General features: G+C 37.1%; 1 protein-coding gene across 1 annotated transcript in view; it reads left to right on the top strand.

The window, feature by feature from the left end:
* The first annotated feature begins 1,351 nt into the window (after window positions 1–1,351).
* LOC135221008 (ryncolin-2-like) overlaps window positions 1,352–7,109 on the top strand; it is a 60,277-nt gene continuing 54,519 nt past the window's right edge. The window contains exons 1-2 of the mRNA XM_064258725.1: window positions 1,352–1,519; window positions 2,319–2,413. The gene's annotated coding sequence lies outside the window, so the exon portion shown is untranslated. The remainder of the gene's footprint in view (window positions 1,520–2,318; window positions 2,414–7,109) is intronic.

Genomic DNA, 7,109 nt, shown 5'->3' with positions numbered 1-7,109 from the left:
GACATGTAACCTAGAGAATGATGGTATGAGCTGCCTCACTAAGGTAAAAAATTGCTTTTATTACAAAGCGTTTTTGCCCTAACGTGAGCGACTACGTGCCGAGATTTTGGAGAGCCATTATGAAGAATTTTTGTCATCTAGGATAATGTTGTACGTCATACAGCGGGCAAGGCAGTCTACGTACCATGACTTTGGAGCGCCGTTATAGGGAATGCCTAATACTCGAGAAATGTTCTCAGGGAGTGGGCAGCGGAGCGGGCTATAGGTAATCAGTTTGTAATTGTCGTTACGTCGTATAAAGGCCAATTGGTCTCGGAGTAACCTGTAAATGAACAATTCTATTGTCATTATCGAGTAATACTATCACTATTATTTTGAGTCTAGACAATATATATTCTACAAACGTGTACGATGTGGCCGCTCATCCCCGAATTAGTGTGGAAAAGGTAAAACTAGCCTGTTTAGTTATTCCTATGATGGTGATAAAGATGATTTTGAGTCTTTTCTAGTAATTAAACTCTCGATAGTGTTTTTATTAAGCAAGGCAGTGTCGTAGCCGGTGAGGGCGAAGAGGAAAGTATTGATACCTGCCTATTACCTATGGTAAAAAGCAACCCCACCCCCTCGGAACAAACAAAGGTTGGCTACTATACCTAGTACTAGGAAGTGTGAAAATGAACAATTCTGTTGTCATTATCGCGAAATACTACCACTATTATTTTGAGTTTAGACAATATATATTCTATAAAAGTTACGATGTGGCCACCCATCCCCGAATTAGTGTGGAAAAACATAATAAGTGTGTCGCGGCTGCTATGGAAAAGTTAAAGCTAGCCTGTTTTGGATACTACTATGATGGTGACAAAGATGATTTTGAGCCTTTTCCAGTAATAAAACTCTTGATAGTGTTTGTATTAAGCAAAGCAGTGTCGTAACCGGTGAGGGTGAAGAGGAAAGTATTGATACCTATTACCTATAGAAAAGGGCAATAAAAAAAAAAAAAAAAAAAAAAAAAACTAGGCAACTACCCCTAGTACTAGGTAATGTGGAAAGAAAGAGAGACAATAGATATTTATATTACGATTTCACAGACAATTACAGCTCACATCGACTGAGTCACCTGAGTGAGTGCATCCTATACCTAACATTGATAGCAGTGATACAGAATGTAATGAGCCATTCCCTTGAGTCACCAGGCCTAGTAAGCCTAACTAACGTGAAGCGAGTGCCTGTGTCACCACCAGCAGTGATATGGCTGGACACCCGGTCCTGTATTATAAAGGAAGAAAAGAAGTTAGTAGACTAGAAACATGGGCTGCTAATGTGCTAATAGCCAAAAACACTATGGGCGGACCTACCAAAGCTTTGTTATGAAGACTAGTAGGTACCGAGAAAACTGTTTTAGCCAAGGAAGTTGATCCCTCCGCCCCCCTTCTTGCAACTGCAAGAACAAGTGCAGAAGTGGCGTCATCGTGCAGACGATAACAGAGCAACACCTTCAGGTTTCCATCTAATCAAGGTAACTTAATTCTATGGAAAATTATTTTAATAAATGCTAAAAAGTAATTTTGATTAACTTGATGAGGGAAGTTCTTTGCAAAGTGATATTGTAAATGCATTTAATGCTTAGATCTGTATCATTTAATGCTGTAGCATGTCAAGAGACCATGTACTAATATTTAGGTTTTCCGATAACTTATGTTTACGGCAAGGGATTTTTAGAATTGTGGTGTGCAAATGTGGCAACACAGCAGTCTCCATTAGCCAGTAACCGCAATAAGGGCCCAAGTTGCTATGGAAAAGTTGTGAGGGAGGAACGGCAATAAAGGACCTACCGGCACGAATTCCAACACCAGGAAATTAATAGGGGTTATTCTAGAGGTCTTCTATGAACACTTACTACTTTCGCCAGTTTGATACTGCTGCTAGTACACCTGCAAACGAGCCCCAAACCGACCAAAACAGTATTCGGAATATCTCGTCGGCATGCCGGTATTGTAAGAAAAATACCTTACCTGGGTGGATGTCAGCCAGCCTGGTAAAGCTAAAATATTATGAGACTTTCTTCGCTGTGAAGACGGTTGTCAGCAACACTTGTGAGCTGCTCGCGAAAGCTCATTTTGGTGGGAGGCTGGCTGCAAGTTGGAACAGATGTCTCCTATCTTGAACAAGAATGTAACGGCAGACATATTGTGAAAAAAATAATATATTATCAGTGGTGTCCACCAGGCATGCCCCGCCCTCGTCTTTCTGTCAGCTTGGTGTAGTACTATGAACGCAATTGCGCAAACTATAGCCTAGTCTTTTTAACTTTGCAGGCTTCCACCTAAACCTTGTTGATGACCCATGTCTGCGCAATGGATATGAAGTTGACTACTACACAAAGACAATGACAAGAACCTCACAAATTTTGGTGAGTAAAGCTAGTTTTTGCTGATATCCATTTTTTACATTAATCACCATTATCTTCGTCTGTAATCGTTACTGGCATATTTGTTTGGATTATTATAAACGTTACTCTATATGTATCGACGTTTTATAATTATAAGTGGTAGTACTAATATGTTTAAAATTTTTTGAAAATGTTTACCTCTATCAAGTGACATGTTTATTTATGTTTATAGATTTTTATTAACAAAGTGTGACAGTATTTTTGGAATTTTATTGTTAAAAGTTCAAATACTTCGAGTGGATTTTTTTTTTATCTTATACGTAGTCTTCTTTTTTTTTTTTTTTTTTGTTTACTGTACAACATAGTAAGATAAAACCAGGTAACTATACAAACAATATCTTGGAGTTTTTATGCCAAAAAAGCACTTCGCTCACAAATGGGGAAATCGGAAAACAAAATGACATAACTGCACAATTTTGCAAATATCTCAAAAACTAATAAGATATTTGCAAACATCCTTACGAAGACATAATGGACATAGAATTAGCTTTCATTAAAAAAAGTAGATAAAGGACACAGCTTCACAAATAACGAAGGCATTGCGATTTGAAAGTCGTTCATTTTCAGTCTCGATTTACTCAGGTGCGGAACATTTTTTTTTTATCTTGACAATCGGGCTCATCTTCGTGTGACATGATAAACAAACAGTTCCACAAAAGCTCAGGTGTTAGCCAATAATAGTTTGTGGTCCTTTTTTTGTAATTGACGTACTTTTACGTGTTTCTTTGGTTTGTATGTGTATGTGTGTGTGTGTGTGAGAGAGAGAGAGAGAGAGAGAGAGAGAGAGAGCACAATATTAACTTTTTAATTTCTCCATTAAGTCTTTATGAAAATAATTTACAAGAGAAAACTTCTTGGCGTGCTTTTATGTGTTTGTTTGGTTTGTATGTGCATGTGTGTTTGTGTAAGAGAAGAGAGAGAGAGAGAGAGAGAGAGAGAGAGAGCATATTGACTTTTTAATTTCTCCATTAAGTCTTTATGAAAATTACAAGAGAAAACTTCCAGGAGTTCTTTTAGGTGTTTGTTGGTTTGTATGTGTATGTTGTTTGTGTAGAGAGAGAGAGAGAGAGAGAGAGAGAGAGAGAGAGAGAGAGAGAGAGAGAGAGAGCATAATATTAACTTTTTAATTTCTCCATTAAGTCTTTATGAAAATAATTTACAAGAGAAAACTTCTTGGCTTGCTTTTATGTGTTTGTTTGGTTTGTATGTGCATGTGTGTGTAAGAGAGAGAGAGAGAGAGAGAGAGAGAGAGAGAGAGAGAGAGAGAGAGAGAGCATATTGACTTTTTAATTTCTCCATTAAGACTTTATGAAAATTACAAGAGAAAACTTCTTGGCTTCCTTTTAGGTGTTTGTTTGGTTTGTATGTGTATGTGTGTTTGTGTAAGAGAGAGAGAGAGAGAGAGAGAGAGAGAGAGAGAGAGAGAGAGAGAGAGAGAGAGAGAGAGAGAGAGAGCATATTGACATTTTAATTTCTCCATTAAGTCTCTGAAAATAATTTACAAGAGAAAACCTCTTTTAGACCAGGACATATTGCCAGTACAGCGGACGTTGATATGGATAATCAGTAGGTTATTAGTTCATTTTTTTTTTCTTTTAAAAAGGGTCAATATCTATTAGGACTTATCTCTTCACTCTTGTCTTAATGTAGGTCTTTGCGATATCAGTCTTTAAATATCAAACGACAGCATAGAGGGGATCTTTCCTAGATATTGATTCCCAAAGGTATTTTAACCCGGCATGTATCCACCTTTGCGGAGTGTTAATTACAAGCCCGTTGGGGATTACAGTAAAAACATAAACAAAAGACTGTCAATATCATAAAGATAATGGCCCCCAAGAAATATTAGTCCTAGGTAGCGACACCCCCAACTTTGTTGGTAGCCACTATCAGAGACAAGCCTCAGTGGCGTGGTCGGTTCGGTCTTGGCTTGCCACCTCGGTGGCTGCGAGTTCAATTTTCGGGCATTCCATTGAGGGGTCACAGATGTGTATTTCTGGTGATAAAAGTTCACTCTCGATGTGGTTCAGAAGTCACGTTAAGCCGTTGGTCCCGTTGCTGAATAACCACTGGTTCCATGCGACGTAAAAACACCATACAAACAAACAGACTATCAGGGGCGTCATTTGATTTCCAAAGTGTATCCAGCCTGCCCATTGTTTGATTGCCTTCTTTATAATGCATTCAGCTGAGCAAGCTTTGTAAACGTCATGAGATTTGCTGAGTAAAACAGCATCACCTGCATATTCTAAGTGTTAGTTTTCCATCGTATGTCCCATCTAGACATCTTCCATCTCCGACCAATTTTCATTATAAAATCTATGAGGTCAAACAGCAAAGTTGAAATAATAATAATAATAATAATAATAATAATAATAATAATAATAATAATAATAATAATAACACCAGCGACCTTGCAGTATTAAGTGGTACGAGCACCAACCTGAAGGAGTGATAGAAAACGACCAGGCAAAGATCCTCTGGGATTATGGTATCAGAACAGATAGGGTGATTCGTGCAAATAGACCAGACGTGACGTTGATTGACAAAATCAAGAAGAAAGTATCACTCATTGATGTCACATTACCTTAGGACACCAGAGTTGAAGAGAAAGAAAGGAAAATAATGGATGTATCAAGACCTGAAAATAGAAATAAGAAGGATATGGGATATGCCAGTGAAAATTGTACCCATAATCATAGGAACACAAGGCACGATCTGAAGATCCCTGAAAAGGAATCTGGAAAAACTAGAGGCTGAGGTAGCTTCAGAACTCATGCAGAAGAGTGTGATCCTAGAAACGGCGCACATAGTAAGAAAAGTGATGGACTCCAAAGGAGGCGGGATGCAACCCGGAATCCCACACTATAAATACCACCCAGTCGAATTGGAGGACTGTGATAGACCCCCCCAAAAATACATATAATAATAATAATAATAATAATAATAATAATAATAATAATAATAATAATAATAATAATAATAATAATAAAATGTGCTAGATTCGGTAGAGAGAGCTCTCAAGAGTCTTCCCATTGTTATTATCAGTCTCAGATAATGAGAGCTGAACAAGATCTCGAGAGTTCTCCTTGTATTGCTTAGTATATTTTGACAATAGTATTCCCGTGGTTATCATTCTTTATTACATTTCTCATTTGATTGTGAAACGTCAGAAAGACGATTAGTAATGATGATGAAAACGTGGCGGTTATGGTGAAAATAGCGACAATAGATATAGAATGTATAAAAAATGAATGCCTTTGAAGTGATGATGATGATGATGAAGTCTCCCCTGAAGCAGAGAGTGTCCTTGAAATCATAAGTACGGTTGTTTACATTCCACTTGCCATTGAACGTAATTGTTACTTGCAGCTGTATAGGCTACAGGGTATCTATCTGGTCTCTGCAGAGAGGAGCCATTGCTACTTTTAAAAAATTTGTCGTAGTTTCTACTAATTCTCAGATGCATTACGTTTGTCTTTTTTTTTTTTTTTTTTTTTTTTGTGGAGGAGGGCTTGGTGATTGGAAGTTGTTAATTCGATGGCGGGGGTATAATATTCCCTTGTTATTTTAAAAAACTTTTCTGTTTTTAATATTTCTGAGCTTTATTATTTTTATTTTTATTTATTTATTTTTTTTTTTGTGGAGGTTGGGTTGGTGATTGGAAATTGTTTCTTGAATACCTTAGACATAATATTCCTTTGTTATTTTGTACCTTGGTGTATATTTTTCTAGGTCATATTTCAGTTTGAACGCCAAATTTTACCTTTCGAGGCCTCTGTGTCTCCTAACCCATTGAAGTTTTATAAGTTTCTGTTCTTGACAAACGGCAGCTTTTTAGAGGATAGGATACTTCACCCCCTTCAGTTCTCCAAAATTCTATTGGTTGTTCACTTCTCCAAAACCCACTTAACGTAGTAACTGCTAAATGTGTACTACAATGAGTGACATTTATGAAGAAGTCTTATGCTTTATTGATTAGGCTACGAAAACTGCAATTAGTTACCTTAATATCTGAATTGAAAAGTTGTTTCCAATCATCAGTGCAGATAAAGCTGAATTATTATTATTATTTTTTTTTTTTTTTTTGGTCTATCACCGTCCTCCATTTCGACTGGGGTGTATTTATAGTGTGGGGTTCCGGGTTGTATCCTGCCTTCTTAGGAGTCCATCACTTTCCTTACTATGTGCTCCGTTTCTAGGATCACACTCTTCTGCATGAGTCCTGGAGCTACTTCAGCCTCTAGTTTTTCCAGATTCCTTTTCAGAGATCTTGGGATCGTGCCTAGTGTTCCTATGATTATGGGTACAATTTCCACTGGCATATCCCATATCCTTCTTATTTCTATTTACAGGTATTGAATCTTATCCATTATTTCCCTTTCTTTCTCTTCAACTGTGGTGTCCCATGGTATTGCGACATCAATGAGTGATACTTTCTTCTCGAATTTGTCAATTATTATTATTACTATTATTATTTTCTGATTTTTGCTGAAACTCGGTATGTTGGTTCCTTATGGACTGGTGATTATTTTTGACCTTACACTGTTTTAGAAAAAAAATTGTTTTTATTCTCTAGATTTCAGAAACTGTCATAACTATAGAGTATGTGGAATGAATTATAAGTACTTTACATACCTCGATCTTTTTCCCCAAG

This window comes from Macrobrachium nipponense, chromosome 2, assembly GCF_015104395.2.
Source record: "Macrobrachium nipponense isolate FS-2020 chromosome 2, ASM1510439v2, whole genome shotgun sequence".
Classification (NCBI taxonomy): domain Eukaryota; kingdom Metazoa; phylum Arthropoda; class Malacostraca; order Decapoda; family Palaemonidae; genus Macrobrachium; species Macrobrachium nipponense.
The sequence above is the reverse complement of the archived record's forward strand: the minus strand, read 5'-3'. Positions and strand labels throughout refer to the sequence as shown.